Raw genomic sequence first — 22,500 nt, 5'->3', positions numbered from 1 at the left:
AGTCCGAGCCCGGTTTGCCCCGGGTGCGCACCTCGCGTGCACCTTCGCCGGGGTGAGCACCTTGGTGTGCAGACCTTGGTTGGGTTGCGCGCCCTGGTGCGCACCAAGGAGCGCTCTGAAGTGTGCTCCAAGGTGCGGCGTGCACGAAGTCGGAGCCCGGTTTGCCCCGGGTGTGCACCTCGGGTGCGCACCTCGCGTGCACCTTCGCTGCGGTGGGCACCTTGGCTGGGTTGCGCGCCTTGGTGGGCACCATGCAGTGCACGAAGTCGGAGCCCGGATTGCCCCGGGCGCGCACCTCCGCCAGGGTGGGCACCTTGGTGCGCACAACTTGCCTGGGCTGCGCACCAGGAAGGGCTCAAGATGGCACCCGCGTTCCGTTTTTTTCACTATCTTTCAGAACGGAAATTTTAAAATCTCGTTTTTTTTTGCCTTTTCTGGAAATTAGTGAAGGCAGCGCATCAAAGGTGCGCAACGCTGGTGCGAACCTGGGAGCGCTCCGATGTGTGCTCCAAGGTGCGGCGTGCACGAAGTCGGACCCCGGTTTGCCCCGGGTGCGCACCTCGCGTGCACCTTGGTGCGCACACCTTGGCTGGGTTGCGCGCCCTGGTGGGCACCATGGTGCGCACCAAGGAGCGCTCCGAAGTGTGCTCCAAGGTGCGGCGTGCACGAAGTCGGAGCCCGGTTTGCCCCGGGTGCGCACCTCGCGTGCACCTTCGCCGCGGTGGGCACCATGGCGTGCACGAAGTCGGAGCCCGGTTTGCCCCGGGTGCGCACCTCGCGTGCACCTTCGCCGGGGTGGGCACCTTGGTGTGCAGACCTTGGCTGGGTTGCGTGCCCTGGTGGGCACCATGGTGCGCACCAAGGAGCGCTCCGAAGTGTGCTCCAAGGTGCGGCCTGCACGAAGTCGGAGCCCGGTTTGCCCCGGGTGTGCACCTCGGGTGGGCACCTTGGTGCGCATGCCTTGCCTGGGCTGCGCACCAGGGCGGGCTCAAGATGGCACCCGCGTTCCTTTTTTTTCACTATCTTTCAAAACGGAAATTTTAAAATCTCATTTTTTTTTGCCTTTTTCTGGAAATTAGTGAAGGCAGCGCATCAAAGGTGCGCACCTCGCTGCCCACCACGGTGCGCAACGCCGGTGGGCACCCGGGAGTGCTTCGAAGTGTGCTCCAAGGTGCTGCGTGCACGTTGTCGGAGCCCGGTTTGCCCCGGGTGCGCACCTCGCGTGCACCTTCGTCGGGGTGGGCACCTTGGCTGGGTTTGCCCCGGCTGCGCTCCGAAGCGGGGTTATTGGAGCGCCGCCTCTTTTTTTGTCGGAGCGTTTGGTGGGGTTTCTCGCATTGGCTCTTCCGAGGCCCGGTTGCCACCCTGGCGCGCACGAAGTCGGAAGTAGGGTTAATTGCCCGGGTGCGCACCTTTGCCAGGGTGGGCACCTTACCTGGGCTGCGCACCAGGGCGGGCTCAAGATGGCACGCGCGTTCCGTTTTTTTCACTATCTTTCAAAACGGAAATTTTAAAATCTCCTTTTTTTTTTGCCTTTTCTGGAAATTAGTGAAGGCAGCGCATCAAAGGTGCGCACCTCGCTGCCCACCTTGGTGTGCTCTGAGGTGCGCACCCGGGAGCGCTACGAAGTGTGCTCCAAGGTGCGGCGTGCACGTTGTCGGAGCCCGGTTTGCCCCGGGTGCGCACCTCGCCTGCACCTTGGCCGGGGTGGGCACCTTGGCTGGGTTTGCCCAGGGTGCGCTCCGAAGCGGGGTTACTGGAGCGCCCCCTCTTTTTTTGTCAGAGCGTTTGGTGGGGTTTCTCGCATTGGCTCTTCCCAGGCCCGGTTGTTGGGTGCGCTCCCACCCTGGCGCGCGCGAAGTTGGAAGTTGGGTTAATTGCCCGGGCGCGCACCTTCGCCAGGGTGGGCACCTTGGTGCGCACACCTTGGCTGGGCTGCGCACCAGGGCGGGCTCAAGATGGCACCAGCATTCCCTTTTTCTCACTATCTTTCAAAACGGAAATTTTAAAATCTCGTTTTTTTTTTGCCTTTTATGGAAATTAGTGAAGGCATCGCATCAAAGGTGCGCACCTCGCTGCCCACCTTGGTGTGCTCCGAGGTGCCCACCACGGTGCGCAACGCCGGTGCGAACCCGGGAGCGCCCCGATGTGTGCTCCAAGGTGCGGCGTGCACGAAGTCGGACCCCGGTTTGCCCCGGGTGCGCACCTCGCGTGCACCTTGGTGCGCACACCTTGGCTGGGTTGCGCGGCCTGGTGGGCACCATGGTGCGCACCAAGGAGCGCTCCGAAGTGTGCTCCAAGGTGCGGCGTGCACGAAGTCGGAGCCCGGTTTGCCCCGGGTACGCACCTCGCGTGCACCTTCGCCGGGGTGGGCACCTCGGCTGGGTTGCGCGCCCTGGTGCGCACCAAGGAGCGCTCCGAAGTGTGCTCCAAGGTGCGGCGTGCACGAAGTCGGAGCCCGGTTTGCCCCGGGTGCGCACCTTCGCCGCGGTGCGCACCATGGCGTGCACGAAGTCGGAGCCCGGTTTGCCCCGGGTGCGCACCTCGCGTGCACCTTCGGCGGGGTTGCGCGCCCTGGTGGGCACCATGGTGCGCACCAAGGAGCGCTCCGAAGTGTGCTCCAAGGTGCGGCGTGCACGAAGTCGGAGCCCGGTTTGCCCCGGGTGCGCACCTCGCGTGCACCTTCGGCGGGGTTGCGCGCCCTGGTGGGCACCATGGTGCGCACCAAGGAGCGCTCCGAAGTGTGCTCCAAGGTGCGGCGTGCACGAAGTCGGAGCCCGGTTTGCCCCGGGTGCGCACCTCGCGTGCACCTTCGCCGCGGTGGGCACCATGGCGTGCACGAAGTCGGAGCCCGGTTTGCCCCGGGTGCGCACCTCGCGTGCACCTTCGCCGGGGTGGGCACCTCGGCTGGGTTGCGCGCCCTGGTGCGCACCAAGGAGCGCTCCGAAGTGTGCTCCAAGGTGCGGCGTGCACGAAGTCGGAGCCCGGTTTGCCCCGGGTGCGCACCTCGCGTGCACCTTCGCCAGGGTGGGCACCTCGGTGTGCTCCGAGGTGCGAACCCGAGAGCGCTCCGAGGTGCCCACGAAGTCGAAAGTCGGGTTAATTGCATTGTTTTCCCCGGGTGCGCTCCGAGGTGCGCAACATCGGCGCGCACCAAGGAGGGCTCCGAAGTGTGCTCCAAGGTGCGCACGATGGCGTGCACCTCTGGTGCGCACGATTCGGAGCTCGGTTTGACCGGGGTGCGCACACCTTGGCTGGGTTGCGCACCTTTTGTGCGCTCCAAGGTGCGCACGAAGTCGGAGCTCGGTTTGCCCCGGGTGCGCACCTTCGCCAGGGTGCGCACCTTGATGCGCACGCCTTGGCTGGGCTGCGCACCTTGGTGGGCGCCATGGTGCGCACCTTTCGTGCGCTCCAAGGTGCGCACGAAGTCGGAGCTCGGTTTGCCCCGGGTGCGCACCTTGGTGGGCGCCATGGTGCACTCCGAGGTGCCCAAGATTGGTGCGCACCAAGGAGCGCTCCGAAGTGCGCTCCAAGGTGCGCGCGAAGTCGAAAGTTGGGTTAATTGTCCGGTTTGCCTCGGGTGCGCACCTTGCGTGCACCTTCGCCAGGGTGGGCGCCTTGGTGCGCACACCTTGGCTGGGCTGCGCACACCTTGGCACCCGCGTTTCCTTCATTTTAAATTTTTTTTTTTTACAATCTCTCAAGTGGGAAATTCTATAATCTCAACTTTTTTTGCCTTTTCAGGAAACTTTTGAATGGAGCGCATCATTGGTGCGCTCCGAAGTGTGCTCCAAAGCTCTCTCCAGCTGCGTGCACCTGCCCCGGCCGCGCACCCGGCCCCGCCCAGCTTCGCTCACCTGTCCCGGGCGTCTGGTGCGGAACCTTAGAGTAAGAAACATCACCGTGCACCTTGGCCAACGTGCGCGACTCGACCGAGCGCGCACTGGCCGAGGTGCACACCGATTTCACCTGGGTGCGCGCGCAGCACCTCGGGCGCACCGGGGTGCGCGCACAACGCCCGGGTTGCACCGTGGCCTGTGTGCTCGGGGCGCCTCGGGTGCGCGCTCGGTGTCGCCCCCGCGCGCGCGGTAGTGCGGGCAGCGCACCCCGGCCCGGCCCGGCCCCGACGAGAACGCAAACGGGCAAAAGGTTTATTCAAATAGCATTGCGACGCCCGGCGAAAAACTAAAAAAGGGTGCAACACCGGGACTTCCCGGGAGGTCACCCATCCCAGTACTACTCCGGCCCAAGCGCGCTTAACTGCGGAGTTCTGATGGGATCCGGTGCACTAACGCTGGTATGATCGCACCCGTTATGAGCTTGTCGCAGTGTGTACTTAGCAAACCGCGACCCACGTGCGAATCCACCCCGGCCACCCACCCCCGTCGAGGTGCACACCCTCCCTCGCGAAGTGCGCCCCGTTCGCCAAGTGTGAGCCCTGCCCGGGTGCGCGCACCTTGCTAGGGCGTCGGGTGTGCACCCGGCCCGGCCTACGTGCGTGCACCTGGAGGGGGCGTCGTGTGCGTGCAGTGTCCCGTCTGCAACGCGGTGCCCACACACCACCTCGGGCGCAACGACCTGCGCTCACATGTGGGCCGAGTGCACCTTGGTGCATGTTCGGGGCGCCTCGGGTGCACGCTCGATCTTGCCCCGGTGCACCAAGGCGCTCGGTTTGCCCCGGGTGCGCACTTGGTGCAAGGTGGGCACCCAAAATAGGGATCAAGCACCAAAACACAAGTTTCGGGATGCAAAATGGGACCCAAGGACCACAAATGCGTTCCAAGACCCATGATGGGTCCACGAGAACAAAAATGTGTTCCGAGACTTAATAAACAAATATTGGGTTTTAGGAGAAGAAACATGCTCTGATGCCCAAAACGAGAATCGACCCCGAAAAGGCCACAGGCCAAAAGTGGGATGCGAGACAAAAAAAAATGGGACCCGAGGACCAAAATTGGGTTCCCAGGTCGAAGACAGGGCAACCGGACAAGAAACGACCTCTAAGGCTCGAAATGAGTCCCGACGACTAAAACTTGACAAGAAGCACCCATCAGGCACCCAACTCGACACCCATGGGATGCCGACCCACCCGGGCTTCCACCTAGCACACCTTGGCACCCACCCACCCTCGCACCCAACCTCGCACCCAACTTAGCACCTTTGAACCCACATTGGCACTCACCCTGACCCTGGCACCTTGGAACCCACATTGGCACTCACCTTGACCCTGGCACCCACCTTTGCACTCACCTTGGGACCCACCCTGGCTCCCACCTCGGCACCCACCCAGACACCCACCTTGGTTCCTTGGCACCCACCTTGGATCCTTGGCACCCACCCCGACACCCACCTTGGCACGCAACTTGGCTACTTGCCACCCATCTTGGCTCCTTGACGCCCACCCCGACAACCACCCCGTGACCTACCCTGGCTAGGGTTGGTGCACACCCACCCTGGTGCCCACCTTGGCACCCACCCTATGACCCACCTTGGCACGCACCTTAGTACCCACCCCGTTACCCACCCTAGGACCCACCCCGTGACCCACCTTGGCCAGGGTGGGTGCCTTGGTGCGCACAACTTGCCTGGGCTGCACACCAGGGCGGGCTCAAGATGGCACCCGCGTTCCGTTTTTTTCACTATCTTTCAAAACGGAAATTTTAAAATCTCATTTTTTTCTTTTTTTTGCCTTTTCTGGAAATTAGTGAAGGCAGCGCATCAAAGGTGCGCAATGCTAGTGCGAACCCGGGAGCGCTCCGATGTGTGCTCCAAGGTGCGGCGTGCACGAAGTCCGAGCCCGGTTTGCCCCGGGTGCGCACCTCGCGTGCACCTTCGCCGGGGTGAGCACCTTGGCTGGGTTGCGCGCCCTGGTGCGTACCAAGGAGCGCTCTGAAGTGTGCTCCAAGGTGCGGCGTGCACGAAGTCGGAGCCCGGTTTGCCCCGGGTGTGCACCTCGGGTGCGCACCTCGCGTGCACCTTCGCTGCGGTGGGCACCTTGGCTGGGTTGCGCGCCTTGGTGGGCACCATGCAGTGCACGAAGTCGGAGCCCGGTTTGCCCCGGGCGCGCACCTCCGCCAGGGTGGGCACCTTGGTGCGCACAACTTGCCTGGGCTGCGCACCAGGAAGGGCTCAAGATGGCACCCGCGTTCCGTTTTTTTCACTATCTTTCAGAACGGAAATTTTAAAATATCGTTTTTTTTTGCCTTTTCTGGAAATTAGTGAAGGCAGCGCATCAAAGGTGCGCAACGCTGGTGCGAACCTGGGAGCGCTCCGATGTGTGCTCCAAGGTGCGGCGTGCACAAAGTCGGAGCCCGGTTTGCCCCGGGTGCGCCCTGGTGGGCACCATGGTGCGCACCAAGGAGCGCTCCGAAGTGTGCTCCAAGGTGCGGCCTGCACGAAGTCGGAGCCCGGTTTGCCCCGGGTGTGCACCTCGGGTGGGCACCTTGGTGCGCATGCCTTGCCTGGGCTGCGCACCAGGGCGGGCTCAAGATGGCACCCGCGTTCCTTTTTTTTCACTATCTTTCAAAACGGAAATTTTAAAATCTCATTTTTTTTTGCCTTTTTCTGGAAATTAGTGAAGGCAGCGCATCAAAGGTGCGCACCTCGCTGCCCACCACGGTGCGCAACGCCGGTGGGCACCCGGGAGTGCTTCGAAGTGTGCTCCAAGGTGTTGCGTGCACGTTGTCGGAGCCCGGTTTGCCCCGGGTGCGCACCTCGCGTGCACCTTCGTCGGGGTGGGCACCTTGGCTTGGTTTGCCCCGGCTGCGCTCCGAAGCGGGGTTATTGGAGCGCCGCCTCTTTTTTTGTCGGAGCGTTTGGTGGGGTTTCTCGCATTGGCTCTTCCGAGGCCCGGTTGCCACCCTGGCGCGCACGAAGTCGGAAGTAGGGTTAATTGCCCGGGTGCGCACCTTTGCCAGGGTGGCACCTTACCTGGGCTGCGCACCAGGGCGGGCTCAAGATGGCACGCGCGTTCCGTTTTTTTCACTATCTTTCAAAACGGAAATTTTAAAATCTCCTTTTTTTTTTGCCTTTTCTGGAAATTAGTGAAGGCAGCGCATCAAAGGTGCGCACCTCGCTGCCCACCTTGGTGTGCTCTGAGGTGCGCACCCGGGAGCGCTACGAAGTGTGCTCCAAGGTGCGGCGTGCACGTTGTCGGAGCCCGGTTTGCCCCGGGTGCGCACCTCGCCTGCACCTTGGCCGGGGTGGGCACCTTGGCTGGGTTTGCCCAGGGTGCGCTCCGAAGCGGGGTTACTGGAGCGCCCCCTCTTTTTTTGTCAGAGAGTTTGGTGGGGTTTCTCGCATTGGCTCTTCCCAGGCCCGGTTGTTGGGTGCGCTCCCACCCTGGCGCGCGCGAAGTTGGAAGTTGGGTTAATTGCCCGGGCGCGCACCTTCGCCAGGGTGGGCACCTTGGTGCGCAAACCTTGGCTGGGCTGCGCACCAGGGCGGGCTCAAGATGGCACCAGCATTCCCTTTTTCTCACTATCTTTCAAAACGGAAATTTTAAAATCTCGTTTTTTTTTTGCCTTTTATGGAAATTAGTGAAGGCATCGCATCAAAGGTGCGCACCTCGCTGCCCACCTTGGTGTGCTCCGAGGTGCCCACCACGGTGCGCAACGCCGGTGCGAACCCGGGAGCGCCCCGATGTGTGCTCCAAGGTGCGGCGTGCACGAAGTCGGACCCCGGTTTGCCCCGGGTGCGCACCTCGCGTGCACCTTGGTGCGCACACCTTGGCTGGGTTGCGCGGCCTGGTGGGCACCATGGTGCGCACCAAGGAGCGCTCCGAAGTGTGCTCCAAGGTGCGGCGTGCACGAAGTCGGAGCCCGGTTTGCCCCGGGTGCGCACCTTCGCCGCGGTGGGCACCATGGCGTGCACGAAGTCGGAGCCCGGTTTGCCCCGGGTGCGCACCTCGCGTGCACCTTCGCCGGGGTGGGCACCTCGGCTGGGTTGCGCGCCCTGGTGCGCACCAAGGAGCGCTCTGAAGTGTGCTCCAAGGTGCGGCGTGCACGAAGTCGGAGCCCGGTTTGCCCCGGGTGTGCACCTCGCGTGCACCTTCGCTGCGGTGGGCACCTTGGCTGGGTTGCGCGCCTTGGTGGGCACCATGCAGTGCACGAAGTCGGAGCCCGGTTTGCCCCGGGCGCGCACCTCCGCCAGGGTGGGCACCTTGGTGCGCACAACTTGCCTGGGCTGCGCACCAGGAAGGGCTCAAGATGGCACCCGCGTTCCGTTTTTTTCACTATCTTTCAGAACGGAAATTTTAAAATATCGTTTTTTTTTGCCTTTTCTGGAAATTAGTGAAGGCAGCGCATCAAAGGTGCGCAACGCTGGTGCGAACCTGGGAGCGCTCCGATGTGTGCTCCAAGGTGCGGCGTGCACGAAGTCGGACCCCGGTTTGCCCCGGGTGCGCACCTCGCGTGCACCTTGGTGCGCACACCTTGGCTGGGTTGCGCGCCCTGGTGGGCACCATGGTGCGCACCAAGGAGCGCTCCGAAGTGTGCTCCAAGGTGCGGCGTGCACGAAGTCGGAGCCCGGTTTGCCCCGGGTGCGCACCTCGCGTGCACCTTCGCCGCGGTGGGCACCATGGCGTGCACGAAGTCGGAGCCCGGTTTGCCCCGGGTGCGCACCTCGCGTGCACCTTCGCCGGGGTGGGCACCTTGGTGTGCAGACCTTGGCTGGGTTGCGCGCCCTGGTGGGCACCATGGTGCGCACCAAGGAGCGCTCCGAAGTGTGCTCCAAGGTGCGGCCTGCACGAAGTCGGAGCCCGGTTTGCCCCGGGTGTGCACCTCGGGTGGGCACCTTGGTGCGCATGCCTTGCCTGGGCTGCGCACCAGGGCGGGCTCAAGATGGCACCCGCGTTCCTTTTTTTTCACTATCTTTCAAAACGGAAATTTTAAAATCTCATTTTTTTTTGCCTTTTTCTGGAAATTAGTGAAGGCAGCGCATCAAAGGTGCGCACCTCGCTGCCCACCACGGTGCGCAACGCCGGTGGGCACCCGGGAGTGCTTCGAAGTGTGCTCCAAGGTGCTGCGTGCACGTTGTCGGAGCCCGGTTTGCCCCGGGTGCGCACCTCGCGTGCACCTTCGTCGGGGTGGGCACCTTGGCTGGGTTTGCCCCGGCTGCGCTCCGAAGCGGGGTTATTGGAGCGCCGCCTCTTTTTTTGTCGGAGCGTTTGGTGGGGTTTCTCGCATTGGCTCTTCCGAGGCCCGGTTGCCACCCTGGCGCGCACGAAGTCGGAAGTAGGGTTAATTGCCCGGGTGCGCACCTTTGCCAGGGTGGGCACCTTACCTGGGCTGCGCACCAGGGCGGGCTCAAGATGGCACGCGCGTTCCGTTTTTTTCACTATCTTTCAAAACGGAAATTTTAAAATCTCCTTTTTTTTTTGCCTTTTCTGGAAATTAGTGAAGGCAGCGCATCAAAGGTGCGCACCTCGCTGCCCACCTTGGTGTGCTCTGAGGTGCGCACCCGGGAGCGCTACGAAGTGTGCTCCAAGGTGCGGCGTGCACGTTGTCGGAGCCCGGTTTGCCCCGGGTGCGCACCTCGCCTGCACCTTGGCCGGGGTGGGCACCTTGGCTGGGTTTGCCCAGGGTGCGCTCCGAAGCGGGGTTACTGGAGCGCCCCCTCTTTTTTTGTCAGAGCGTTTGGTGGGGTTTCTCGCATTGGCTCTTCCCAGGCCCGGTTGTTGGGTGCGCTCCCACCCTGGCGCGCGCGAAGTTGGAAGTTGGGTTAATTGCCCGGGCGCGCACCTTCACCAGGGTGGGCACCTTGGTGCGCACACCTTGGCTGGGCTGCGCACCAGGGCGGGCTCAAGATGGCACCAGCATTCCCTTTTTCTCACTATCTTTCAAAACGGAAATTTTAAAATCTCGTTTTTTTTTTGCCTTTTATGGAAATTAGTGAAGGCATCGCATCAAAGGTGCGCACCTCGCTGCCCACCTTGGTGTGCTCCGAGGTGCCCACCACGGTGCGCAACGCCGGTGCGAACCCGGGAGCGCCCCGATGTGTGCTCCAAGGTGCGGCGTGCACGAAGTCGGACCCCGGTTTGCCCCGGGTGCGCACCTCGCGTGCACCTTCGCCGGGGTGGGCACCTCGGCTGGGTTGCGCGCCCTGGTGCGCACCAAGGAGCGCTCCGAAGTGTGCTCCAAGGTGCGGCGTGCACGAAGTCGGAGCCCGGTTTGCCCCGGGTGCGCACCTCGCGTGCACCTTCGCCAGGGTGGGCACCTCGGTGCGCACACCTTCTCAATGTTTTCTTGCCTTTTCTGGAAATTGGTGAAGGCAGCGCATCAAAGGTGCGCACCTCGGTGTGCTCCGAGGTGCGAACCCGAGAGCGCTCCGAGGTGCCCACGAAGTCGAAAGTCGGGTTAATTGCATTGTTTTCCCCGGGTGCGCTCCGAGGTGCGCAACATCGGCGCGCACCAAGGAGGGCTCCGAAGTGTGCTCCAAGGTGCGCACGATGGCGTGCACCTCTGGTGCGCACGATTCGGAGCTCGGTTTGACCGGGGTGCGCACACCTTGGCTGGGTTGCGCACCTTTTGTGCGCTCCAAGGTGCGCACGAAGTCGGAGCTCGGTTTGCCCCGGGTGCGCACCTTCGCCAGGGTGCGCACCTTGATGCGCACGCCTTGGCTGGGCTGCGCACCTTGGTGGGCGCCATGGTGCGCACCTTTCGTGCGCTCCAAGGTGCGCACGAAGTCGGAGCTCGGTTTGCCCCGGGTGCGCACCTTGGTGGGCGCCATGGTGCACTCCGAGGTGCCCAAGATTGGTGCGCACCAAGGAGCGCTCCGAAGTGCGCTCCAAGGTGCGCGCGAAGTCGAAAGTTGGGTTAATTGTCCGGTTTGCCTCGGGTGCGCACCTTGCGTGCACCTTCGCCAGGGTGGGCGCCTTGGTGCGCACACCTTGGCTGGGCTGCGCACACCTTGGCACCCGCGTTTCCTTCATTTTAAATTTTTTTTTTTTACAATCTCTCAAGTGGGAAATTCTATAATCTCAACTTTTTTTGCCTTTTCAGGAAACTTTTGAATGGAGCGCATCATTGGTGCGCTCCGAAGTGTGCTCCAAAGCTCTCTCCAGCTGCGTGCACCTGCCCCGGCCGCGCACCCGGCCCCGCCCAGCTTCGCTCACCTGTCCCGGGCGTCTGGTGCGGAACCTTAGAGTAAGAAACATCACCGTGCACCTTGGCCAACGTGCGCGACTCGACCGAGCGCGCACTGGCCGAGGTGCACACCGATTTCACCTGGGTGCGCGCGCAGCACCTCGGGCGCACCGGGGTGCGCGCACAACGCCCGGGTTGCACCGTGGCCTGTGTGCTCGGGGCGCCTCGGGTGCGCGCTCGGTGTCGCCCCCGCGCGCGCGGTAGTGCGGGCAGCGCACCCCGGCCCGGCCCGGCCCCGACGAGAACGCAAACGGGCAAAAGGTTTATTCAAATAGCATTGCGACGCCCGGCGAAAAACTAAAAAAGGGTGCAACACCGGGACTTCCCGGGAGGTCACCCATCCCAGTACTACTCCGGCCCAAGCGCGCTTAACTGCGGAGTTCTGATGGGATCCGGTGCACTAACGCTGGTATGATCGCACCCGTTATGAGCTTGTCGCAGTGTGTACTTAGCAAACCGCGACCCACGTGCGAATCCACCCCGGCCACCCACCCCCGTCGAGGTGCACACCCTCCCTCGCGAAGTGCGCCCCGTTCGCCAAGTGTGAGCCCTGCCCGGGTGCGCGCACCTTGCTAGGGCGTCGGGTGTGCACCCGGCCCGGCCTACGTGCGTGCACCTGGAGGGGGCGTCGTGTGCGTGCAGTGTCCCGTCTGCAACGCGGTGCCCACACACCACCTCGGGCGCAACGACCTGCGCTCACATGTGGGCCGAGTGCACCTTGGTGCATGTTCGGGGCGCCTCGGGTGCACGCTCGATCTTGCCCCGGTGCACCAAGGCGCTCGGTTTGCCCCGGGTGCGCACTTGGTGCAAGGTGGGCACCCAAAATAGGGATCAAGCACCAAAACACAAGTTTCGGGATGCAAAATGGGACCCAAGGACCACAAATGCGTTCCAAGACCCATGATGGGTCCACGAGAACAAAAATGTGTTCCGAGACTTAATAAACAAATATTGGGTTTTAGGAGAAGAAACATGCTCTGATGCCCAAAACGAGAATCGACCCCGAAAAGGCCACAGGCCAAAAGTGGGATGCGAGACAAAAAAAAATGGGACCCGAGGACCAAAATTGGGTTCCCAGGTCGAAGACAGGGCAACCGGACAAGAAACGACCTCTAAGGCTCGAAATGAGTCCCGACGACTAAAACTTGACAAGAAGCACCCATCAGGCACCCAACTCGACACCCATGGGATGCCGACCCACCCGGGCTTCCACCTAGCACACCTTGGCACCCACCCACCCTCGCACCCAACCTCGCACCCAACTTAGCACCTTTGAACCCACATTGGCACTCACCCTGACCCTGGCACCTTGGAACCCACATTGGCACTCACCTTGACCCTGGCACCCACCTTTGCACTCACCTTGGGACCCACCCTGGCTCCCACCTCGGCACCCACCCAGACACCCACCTTGGTTCCTTGGCACCCACCTTGGATCCTTGGCACCCACCCCGACACCCACCTTGGCACGCAACTTGGCTACTTGCCACCCACCTTGGCTCCTTGACGCCCACCCCGACAACCACCCCGTGACCTACCCTGGCTAGGGTTGGTGCACACCCACCCTGGTGCCCACCTTGGCACCCACCCTATGACCCACCTTGGCACGCACCTTAGTACCCACCCCGTTACCCACCCTAGGACCCACCCCGTGACCCACCTTGGCCAGGGTGGGTGCACCCACCCTGGTGCCCACCTTGGCACCCACCCATCCTAGCACCCAGCCTGTGACCGGGCTTGGAACCCAACCTTGCACCCGCACCCGTCTTGGCCAGTGTGGGTGCGCACCCATCCTGGCACCCACGTTGTGACACACCCTTTAACCCACGCACCCTAGCACCCACGTTGGCACCCACCTTGGAACCCAACCTAGCAACTTGGCACCCACCCCGTGACCCACCTTGGCATCCACCATAGCAGTCGCCGACTTGGCACCCACCTCGGCACCCACCTTGACACTTGTTGACCCACCTTGCCACTCACCCTAGCATCGACCCATCCTAGCACCCACCCTGGCACCTTTGCACCCTAGCACTCACCCATCCTAGCACCTAACCTGTGACCCACCTTGACACTCACCCTCGCACCCACCTTGGAACCCAACCTAGCACCCACCCACCCTGACACCAACCCTAGCACCTACCCACCCTTGCACCCACCCTGTGACCCATCTTGGCACCCACCCATCCTACCACTCAACCTATCACCCACCTTCTCACCCACCTTGGCATCCACCTTAGCACCCACCCACACTGGCACCTTGGCACCCACCTCGGGCAAGGTGGGTGCACACCCACCCTGGCACCCAATTTAGAACCCACCGAGCATGTTACCCACCTTGGCACCCACATTGCAGCCCACCCTAGTACCCACCCTATGACCCACATTGGCATCCACACCCTAGCACCCAGGCACCTCGACACCCGCCTTGACACCCACCCTAGCACTGAACCTGTGACCCACCTTGGAACTCACCCTAGAACCCACCCACCCTGTGAACCACCTTGGCATCCACCTTAGCACCCACCCACCTTGGCACCCACTCTAGCACTCACCCATCCTAACACCCAACTTGTTACCCACCTTGGCACCCGCCCTCGCGTCCACCTTGAAACCCACCCTAGCACCCACCCACGCAGGAGCCCACCTTGGCACCCAACCTAACACCCACGCATCCTGGCACCCAACTTGTGACCCACCTTGGAACCCACCCTAGTACCCACCTTTGAACCCACTATATCACCAACCCACCTTGGCACCCACCCTATGACCCTCTTTGGAATCCACCCTAGCACGCACCCACCCTGGCACCCACCATGGAGCGCACCCTAGCACCCACCCACCTCGGCACGCACCTCAACACCCACCTTGGTGTGCGCACTGCGCCAACCTCTCAAAGACCCTATGTGGTGCGCTCCAAAGTGTACACCTTTGGTGCGCTCCAAGGTGCGCACCTTTGGTGCACACCGAGGTGCACACCAAAGTGTGCACCGAGGTGAGCACCAAAGTGCACTCCAGGGTGCACACCAAGGCGTGCACCTTTGGTGCGGTCAATGCAAACGAATTCGGAAGTTGGGGTCGATGTCCTAATCGCTGCTGCAGACTACACGTATGAGAATCGGACAAATAGCTTTATATAGGGGAGGTGTTGCGTTTGATGGGTCGACTCCCCTGGTTGTGTGCACTGCACCAACTTCAAAGACCCTGTCTTGTTTAAGAAGTCAAAAGTTGGGGTGGATGTCCTAATCATTGCTGCAGTCTACGCATGTATGAGAATCAGACAAATAGCTTATATAGGGGAGGTGTTGCATTCGGTGGGTTGACTCCCCTGGTTGTGCGCACTGCGCCAACCTCAAAGACCCCGCATAGCAGAAGAAGTCGGAAGTCGGATTTTGGTGAGCACCAAGGCGTGCACCTTTGGTGCGGTCAACGCAGACGAATTCAGAAGTTGGGGTGGATGTCCTAATCGTTGTTGCAGGCTACACATGTATGAGAATCAGACAAATAGCTTATATAGGGGAGGTGTTGGGTTTGATGGGTCAACTCCCTTGGTTGTGCGCATTACGCCAACCTCAAAGACCTTGTTTTCGTTAAGAAGTCAAAAGTTGGGGTCAATGTCCTAATGGCTCCTGCAGGCTACACATGTATGAGAATCGGACAAATAGCTTATATAGGGGAGGTGTTGGGTTTGATGGGTCGACTCCCCTGGTTGTGCGCATTACGTCAACCTCAAAGACCTTGTTTTCGTTAAGAAGTCAAAAGTTGGGGTCGATGTCCTAATTGCTCCTGTAGACTACACATGTATGAGAATCAGACAAATAGCTTATATAGGGGAGGTGTTGGGTTTGATGGGTTGACTCCCCTAGTTGTTCGCATTACACCAACCTCAAAGACCTTGTTTTCGTTTAGAAGCCGAAAGTTGGGGTCGATGTCCTAATTGCTCCTGCAGGCTACGCATGTATGAGAATCAGACAAATAGCTTATATAGGGGAGGTGTTGGGTTTGATGGGTCGACTCCCCTGGTTGTGCGCATTGCGCCAACCTCAAAGACCCTGCATTGCGGATGAAGTCGAAAGTCAGAGTTTGGTGTGCTACAAGGTGTGGTCGAAGGTGCTCACCTAGGTGTGCACCTTTGGAGCACAGGAAAAGTGCCCTCCAAAAGTGCGCACCTTTGGAGTGCACAAAAGTGCCCTCCAAAAGTGCGCACCTTTGGAGCGCAGAAAAGTGCCCTCCAAAAAGTGCCCTCCAAAAGTGCGCACCTTTGGAGCGCAGAAAAGTGCCCTCCAAAAAGTGCCCTCCAAAAGTGCGCACCTTTGGAGCGCAGAAAAGTGCCCTCCAAAAAGTGCCCTCCAAAAGTGCGCACCTTTGGAGCGCAGAAAAGTGCCCTCCAAAAAGTGCCCTCCAAAAGTGCGCACCTTTGGAGCGCAGAAAAGTGCCCTCCAAAAAGTGCCCTCCAAAAGTGCGCACCTTTGGAGCGCAGAAAAGTGCCCTCCAAAAAGTGCCCTCCAAAAGTGCGCACCTTTGGAGCGCAGAAAAGTGCCCTCCAAAAAGTGCCCTCCAAAAGTGCGCACCTTTGGAGCGCAGAAAAGTGCCCTCCAAAAAGTGCCCTCCAAAAGTGCGCACCTTTGGAGCGCAGAAAAGTGCCCTCCAAAAAGTGCCCTCCAAAAGTGCGCACCTTTGGAGCGCAGAAAAGTGCCCTCCAAAAAGTGCCCTCCAAAAGTGCGCACCTTTGGAGCGCAGAAAAGTGCCCTCCAAAAGTGCGCACCTTTGGAGCGCACAAAAGTGCCCTCCAAAAGTGCGCACTTTTGGTGCGCACCAAGGCGCTGGTTCGGTCGTTGCAGGCGAGTTCGGAAGTTGGGGTCGATGTCCTGAGCGGAGGTGCAAACTACACAGGTGTCGGAATCGGACAAATAGCTTATATAGGGGAGGTGTATGCTTCGATGGGTCGACTCCCCAGGTTGAGCGCACCGTGCCAACCTCAAAGACCCTACGGTATGGATGAAGTCGGAAGTTGGGTCCGATGACCGATTCGATTAGTAGGTATGCTCATGAGGTCGGAATTTGGGTCCGATGACCTGCCATGTGCAGGAAGGCGAATGTTGACACTGTGCGTTGCAAGGTGCACACCAAGGCGCTGGTGCGGTCTTTTTAGTCGAGTTCGGAAGTTGGGGTCGATGTCCTGATCGGAGGTGCAAGCTACACAGGTGTGGGAATCGGACAAATAGCTTATATAGGGGAGGTGTATGCTTCGTTGGGTCGACTCCCCGGGTTGAGCGCACCGCGCCAACCTCAAAGACCCTACGGTATGGATGAAGTCGGAAGTTGGGTCCGATGACCGATTCGATATGTAGGCATACTCGCGAGGTCGGAATTTGGGTCCGATGACCTGCCACGTGCAGGAAGGCGAATGTTGGCACTGTGCGTTGCAAGGTGCGCACCAAGGCGCTGGTTCGGTCGTTGGAGGCGAGTTCGGAAGTTGGGGTCGATGTCTTGATCGGAGGTGCAAACTACACAGGTGTGGGAATCGGACAAATAGCTTATATAGGGGAGGTGTATGCTTCGTTGGGTCGACTCCCCGGGTTGAGCGCACCGCGCCAACCTCAAAGACCCTACGGTATGGATGAAGTCGGAAGTTGGGTCCGATGACCGATTCGATATGTAGGCATACTCGCGAGGTCGGAATTTGGGTCCGATGACCTGCCATGTGCAGGAAGGCGAATGTTGGGACTGTGCGTCGCAAGGTGCGCACCAAGGCGCTGGTGCCGTCGTTGCAGTCGAGTTCGGAAGTTGGGGTCGATGTCCTGGTCAGAGGTGCAAACTACACAGGTGTGGGAATCGGACAAATAGCTTATATAGGGGAGGTGTATGCTTCGATGGGTCGACTCCCTGGGTTGAGCGCACCGCGCCAACCTCAAAGACCCTACAGTATGGATGAAGTCGGAAGTTGGGTCCGATGACCGATTCGATACGTAGGCATATTGGCGAGGTCTGAATTTGTGTCCGATGACCTGCCATGCGCAGGAAGGCGGAATTTGGGTCCGATGACCGAGTTGATGGCGTGCCATGCGCAGAAAGGCGGAATTTGGGTCCGATGACCGAGTTGATGTTGATGGCCCGCCATGCACAGGAAGGCGGAATTTGGGTCCGATGACCGATTTGAAGGCGTGCCATACGCAAAAAGGCGGAGTTTGGGTCCGATGACCGAGTTGATATTGATGGCCCGCCATGCGCAGGAAGGCGGAATTTGGGTCCGATGACCTGACATACGCATGGAGTCCGACTCGGGGGCCGATGTTCGATTCGATGACTTGCATTGTGGGTAAAGTCGGAAGTTGTGGTCTTTGACCCGATTCGATGACCAGACTTCGGCTGCTTGAGAATCGGACAAATAACTTATATAGGGGAGGTAGTGTTCTCGAGCATCCTCCCCCCGTGCCCGTTTATGTCGATTGATGCTGGTGCTCGACTGGTTGGAGCGCTCGGATGCAAAAATCTTGCACCAGGATTTATCGATTGTGATGGACACGGCAAGTCTCCTGATTGCTATGCAGGAGCTCATCGTGAATCTCTATGCGGCCTTGGTATGGACTCGACCTGCGGAATGGTTCGGCAATGGTAGTCGCTCCAACACGTCCTTGCAATGGCCACAGAGGTGATTCGACTAGAGCTCCAGTCTAGCTTTTGGGTTGCTTGGCGGACTGGTATAGCCGCGATCGAGTTCCGGCCATGAACGTTTTAGATAGCTCTTGGGCTTTCTGGGACGGAAGTCGGAAGTTTGGGCTGTTGTCCGATTTGATGACCATTCTTCGGATGTGTGAGAATCGGACAAATAACTTATATAGGGGACTGTGTTGTCTCACGCAGCCCCCTCCGTGCCCCTCTATCTCGACCGATGTTGGTGCTTGAAAGGGTTGGGATCGCTCGGATTTATAAACGTGCACCACCATTTGTCGAGTGTGAGGGACGCGGCAGGTCTCCTAAATGCTATGCGGGCGCTCTCTGAGAATCTCTATCCGGCCTCGACACAGACTAGTCTTGCTGAATGGTTTGGCACTGGTAGTCGATCCAACACGTCGTTGTTGTGGCCGCCTAGGCGATTCGATTCGAGCCCCCGTCTAGCTTTTGGGTTGCTTGGCGGATTTTGCCCTATCCGCAAGTGAGCTCGGTCCCTAAACGTTCGAGAAACCCGATTGCTATGCGCCGACTCTCTTTTTTGCGAGCCTCCATCTAGCTTTTGGGTCTCTACGGAACGGAAGTCGGAATCTGGGACCGTTGTTTGATTCGACGAGGCAGACTACGGTTGTGCGAGAATCGGACAAATAACTTATATAGGGGAGGTGTTGACTGGAGCATTCTCCCCCGTGCCCCTCTAACTCGACCAATGCTGGCGCTCGAACGGTGGTAGCGCTCGGATTTTCATTGAGCGCCAGCATTGGTCGATTTAGAGGGGCATGCGAGATTCCCGAATGCTATGCGAGGGCTCTAACGGAAATGTCTATTGGTTTCGGTATGGATGCAATTGCGAGTGGTTCGGCAAAGGTAGTCGTTCCGATGCGTCCATGTCGTGGCCAAATCGATAATTCGATTTGAGCCCTCGTATAGCATTTGGGTCTCTCGATGTGATTCCGCATTCCAGTCCCTTTGGGCACTGCTTGAGCCGCATCCCAGGGGGTTCCCTTCCCAATAATCTGCCTCGCAACCCGATTGCTATGCGGTGAGGCTCCTCGGCCGCCTCGGAACTATCTGTGTATCAGACGCATCGCGGGATAAGGGGTTGGCAACGGTAGTCGCCCCAAGCGCGTCCGATGCTTGGACCATTCCGAGGCGGCCCTGAAGCCTCTTCCGTCTAGCCGTTGGGTCCTTCTCGCCGCATCCCTCGCCTCGCACCCCGATTGCTATGCGGTGAGGCTCCTCGGCCGCCTCGGAACTATCTGTGTATCGGACGCGTCGCGGGATAAGGGGTTGTCACTGGTAGTCGCCCCAAGCGCGTCCGATGCTTGGACCATTCCGAGGCGGCCCTGAAGCCTCTTCCGTCTAGCCGTTGGGTCCTTCTCGCCGCATCCCTCGCCTCGCACCCCGATTGCTATGCGGTGAGGCTCCTCGGCCGCCTCGGAACTATCTGTGTATCGGACGCGTCGCGGGATAAGGGGTTGTCATTGGTAGTCGCCCCAAGCGCGTCCGATGCTTGGACCATTCCGAGGCGGCCCTGAAGCCTCTTCCGTCTAGCCGTTGGGTCCTTCTCGCCGCATCCCTCGCCTCGCACCCCGATTGCTATGCGGTGAGGCTCCTCGGCCGCCTCGGAACTATCTGTGTATCGGACGCGTCGCGGGATAAGGGGTTGTCACTGGTAGTCGCCCCAAGCGCGTCCGATGCTTGGACCATTCCGAGGCGGCCCTGAAGCCTCTTCTGTCTAGCCGTTGGGTCCTTCTCGCCGCATCCCTCGCCTCGCACCCCGATTGCTATGCGGTGAGGCTCCTCGGCCGCCTCGGAACTATCTGTGTATCGGACGCGTCGCGGGATAAGGGGTTGTCACTGGTAGTCGCCCCAAGCGCGTTCGATGCTTGGACCATTCCGAGGCGGCCCTGAAGCCTCTTCCGTCTAGCCGTTGGGTCCTTCTCGCCGCATCCCTCGCCTCGCACCCCGATTGCTATGCGGTGAGGCTCCTCGGCCGCCTTGGAACTATCTGTGTATCGGACGCGTCGCGGGATAAGGGGTTGTCACTGGTAGTCGCCCCAAGCGCGTCCGATGCTTGGACCATTCCGAGGCGGACCCGAAGCCTCTTCCGTCTAGCCGTTGGGTCCTTCTCGCCGCATCCTTCGCCTCGCACCCCGATTGCTATGCGGTGAGGCTCCTCGGCCGCCTCGGAACTATCTGTGTATCGGACGCGTCGCGGGATAAGGGGTTGTCACTGGTAGTCGCCCCAAGCGCGTCCGATGCTTGGACCATTCCGAGGCGGACCCGAAGCCTCTTCCGTCTAGCCGTTGGGTCCTTCTCGCCGCATCCCTCGCCTCGCACCCCGATTGCTATGCGGTGAGGCTCCTCGGCCGCCTTGGAACTATCTGTGTATCGGACGCGTCGCGGGATAAGGGGTTGTCACTGGTAGTCGCCCCAAGCGCGTCCGATGCTTGGACCATTCCGAGGCGGACCCGAAGCCTCTTCCGTCTAGCCGTTGGGTCCTTCTCGCCGCATCCCTCGCCTCGCACCCCGATTGCTATGCGGTGAGGCTCCTCGGCCGCCTTTGAACTATCTGTGTATCGGACGCGTCGCGGGATAAGGGGTTGTCACTGGTAGTCGCCCCAAGCGCGTCCGATGCTTGGACCATTCCGAGGCGGACCCGAAGCCTCTTCCGTCTAGCCGTTGGGTCCTTCTCGCCGCATCCCTCGCCTCGCACCCCGATTGCTATGCGGTGAGGCTCCTCGGCCGCCTTGGAACTATCTGTGTATCGGACGCGTCGCGGGATAAGGGGTTGTCACTGGTAGTCGCCCCAAGCGCGTCCGATGCTTGGACCATTCCGAGGCGGCCCCGAAGCCTCTTCCGTGTAGCCGTTGGGTCCTTCTCGCCGCATCCCTCGCCTCGCACCCCGATTGCTATGCGGTGAGGCTCCTCGGCCGCCTTGGAACTATCTGTGTATCGGACGCGTCGCGGGATAAGGGGTTGTCACTGGTAGTCGCCCCAAGCGCGTCCGATGCTTGGACCATTCCGAGGCGGCCCCGAAGCCTCTTCCGTGTAGCCGTTGGGTCCTTCTCGCCGCATCCCTCGCCTCGCACCCCGATTGCTATGCGGTGAGGCTCCTCGGCCGCCTTGGAACTATCTGTGTATCGGACGCGTCGCGGGATAAGGGGTTGTCACTGGTAGTCGCCCCAAGCGCGTCCGATGCTTGGACCATTCCGAGGCGGACCTGAAGCCTCTTCCCTCTAGCCGTTGGGGCTTTCTCGCCGCATCCCTCGCCTCGCACCCTGATTGCTATGCTGTGAGGCTCCTCGGCCGCCTTGGAACTATCTGTGTATCGGACGCATCGCGGGATAAGGGGTTGGCAGTGGTAGTCGCCCCAAGCGCATCCGATGCTTGGACCATTCCGAGGCGGCCCTGCAGCCTCTTCCGTCTAGCCGTTGGGGCCATCTCGCCGCATCCCCCACCTCGCACCACGATTGCTATGCGGTGAGGCTCCTTGGCCGCCTCGGAACTATCTGTGTATCGGACGCATCGCGGGATAAGGGGTTGTCACTGGTAGTCGCCCCAAGCGCGTCCGATGCTTGGACTATTCCGAGGCGGCCCTGCAGCCTCTTCCGTCTAGCCGTTGGGGCCATCTCGCTGCATCCCCCACCTCCTCGGCCGCCTCGGAACTATCTGTGTATCGGACGCATCGCGGGATAAGGGGTTGGCAGTGGTAGTCGCCCCAAGCGCGTCCGATGCTTGGACTATTCCGAGGCAGCCCTGCAGCCTCTTCCGTCTAGCCTTTGGGGCCATCTCGCCGCATCCCTCGCCTCGCACCCCGATTGCTATGCGGTGAGGCTCCTCGGCCGCCTGGGAACTATCTTCGTATCGGACGCATCGCGGGATAAGGGGTTGTCACTGGTAGTCGCCCCAAGCGCGTCCGATGCTTGGACTATTCCGAGGCGGCCCTGTGGCCTCTTCCGTCTAGCCGTTGGGGCCATCTCGCCGCATCCCCCACCTCGCACCCCGATTGCTATGCGGTGAGGCTCTTCGGCCGCCTTGGAACTATCTTCGTATCGGACGCATCGCGGGATAAGGGGTTGTCACTGGTAGTGGCCCCAAGCGCGTCCGATGCTTGGACTATTCCGAGGCGGCCCTGCAGCCTCTTCCGTCTAGCCGTTGGGGCCATCTCGCCGCATCCCCCACCTCGCACCCCGATTGCTAGGCGGTGAGGCTCCTCGGCCGCCTTGGAACTATCTTCGTATCGGACGCATCGCGGGATAAGGGGTTGTCACTGGTAGTCGCCCCAAGCGCGTCCGATGCTTGGACTATTCCGACGCGGCCCTGTGGCCTCTTCCGTCTAGCCGTTGGGGCCATCTCGCCGCATCCCCCACCTCGCACCCCGATTGCTATGCGGTGAGGCTCCTCGGCCGCCTTGGAACCATCTTCGTATCGGACGCATCGCGGGATAGGGGGCTGTCACTGGTAGTCGCCCCAAGCGTGTCCGATGCTTGGACCATTCCTAGGCGGCCCTGAAGCCTCTTCCGTCTAGCCGTTGGGGCCTTCCCGCCCCATCCCTCGCCTCGCACCCCCGATTGCTATGCGGTGAGGCTCCTCGGCCGCCTTGGAACCATCTGTGTATCGGACGCATCGCGGGATAAGGGGTTGGCACTGGCAGTCGCCCCAAGCGCGTCCGATGCTT

At 60.8% G+C, this 22,500-nt stretch overlaps 2 non-coding genes across 2 annotated transcripts; both read right to left on the bottom strand.

Moving 5' to 3' along the window:
- Positions 1 to 4,192: 4,192 nt before the first annotated feature.
- LOC131866008 (5S ribosomal RNA) lies at positions 4,193 to 4,311 on the bottom strand. The gene has a single exon (XR_009364641.1). It is a non-coding gene; the product is annotated as a 5S ribosomal RNA (ribosomal RNA).
- A 7,137-nt stretch (positions 4,312 to 11,448) lies between these two features.
- On the bottom strand, positions 11,449 to 11,567 carry LOC131865987 (5S ribosomal RNA). Its single transcript, XR_009364621.1, has one exon. It is a non-coding gene; the product is annotated as a 5S ribosomal RNA (ribosomal RNA).
- Between the last annotated feature and the right edge of the window lie 10,933 nt (positions 11,568 to 22,500).

This window comes from Cryptomeria japonica, unplaced genomic scaffold (genome assembly GCF_030272615.1).
Source record: "Cryptomeria japonica unplaced genomic scaffold, Sugi_1.0 HiC_scaffold_128, whole genome shotgun sequence".
Lineage (NCBI taxonomy): Eukaryota > Viridiplantae > Streptophyta > Pinopsida > Cupressales > Cupressaceae > Cryptomeria > Cryptomeria japonica.
This window is presented reverse-complemented; position numbering and strand designations above follow the sequence as displayed.